This window comes from Arachis duranensis, chromosome 1 (genome assembly GCF_000817695.3).
Source record: "Arachis duranensis cultivar V14167 chromosome 1, aradu.V14167.gnm2.J7QH, whole genome shotgun sequence".
NCBI lineage: Eukaryota > Viridiplantae > Streptophyta > Magnoliopsida > Fabales > Fabaceae > Arachis > Arachis duranensis.
In genome coordinates, this window is record NC_029772.3 from 69,757,124 (window position 1) to 69,758,021 (window position 898).

Consider the following 898-nt stretch of genomic DNA (forward strand, 5'->3'; position numbering starts at 1 on the left):
AAAACACTAGACATGGCCAATGGCCAGCCAAGCCTTAGCATATCATTGCTCCAACAGCAAGATTGATAGAAATCAACAATCTCTTGTGATGATAAGTTAAAACCTCGGTCCAATAAAATTAGACATGCCTTCATAGCCAGCCAGACTTCAATAAATCATCATGAAACTCTAGAATTCATTCTTAAGAATTCTAAAAAATACCTAATCTAAGTAACAAGACAAACCGTCAGTTGTCCAAACTCAACAATCCCCGGCATCGGCGCCAAAAACTTGGTGGACGAAATTGTGATCAATACTTTTCACAACTCAAATAATCCTTGGTGATGAACCCAAAAACTTGGTGTTCAATACCATGGCATAAACACAACTTTGCACAACTAACCAGCAAGTGTACTGGGTCGTCCAAGTAATAAACCTTATGCGAGTAAGGGTCGATCCCACAGAGATTGTTGGTATGAAGCAAGCTATGGTCACCTTGTAAATCTTAGTCAGGCAAACTCAAATGGTTATGAATGATGAATAAAACATAAAGATAAAGATAGAGATACTTATGTAATTCATTGGTAGGAAGATGCTTGGTCCGTTCCGTCTCTCTGCTTTCCTACTGTCTTCATCCAATCCTTCTTACTCCTTTCCATGACAAGCTGTATGCAAGGGTTTCACCGTTGTCAGTGGCTACCTCCCATCCTCTCAGTGGAAATGTTCAACGCACCCTGTCACGGAACGGCTATCCATCTGTCGGTTCTCAATCAGGTTGGAATAGAATCCAGCGATTCTTTTGCGTCTGTTACTAACGCCCAACCTTCAGGAGTTTGAAGCTCGTCACAGTCATTCAATCATTGAATCCTACTCAGAATACCACAGACAAGGTTTAGACCTTCCGGATTCTCTTGAATGC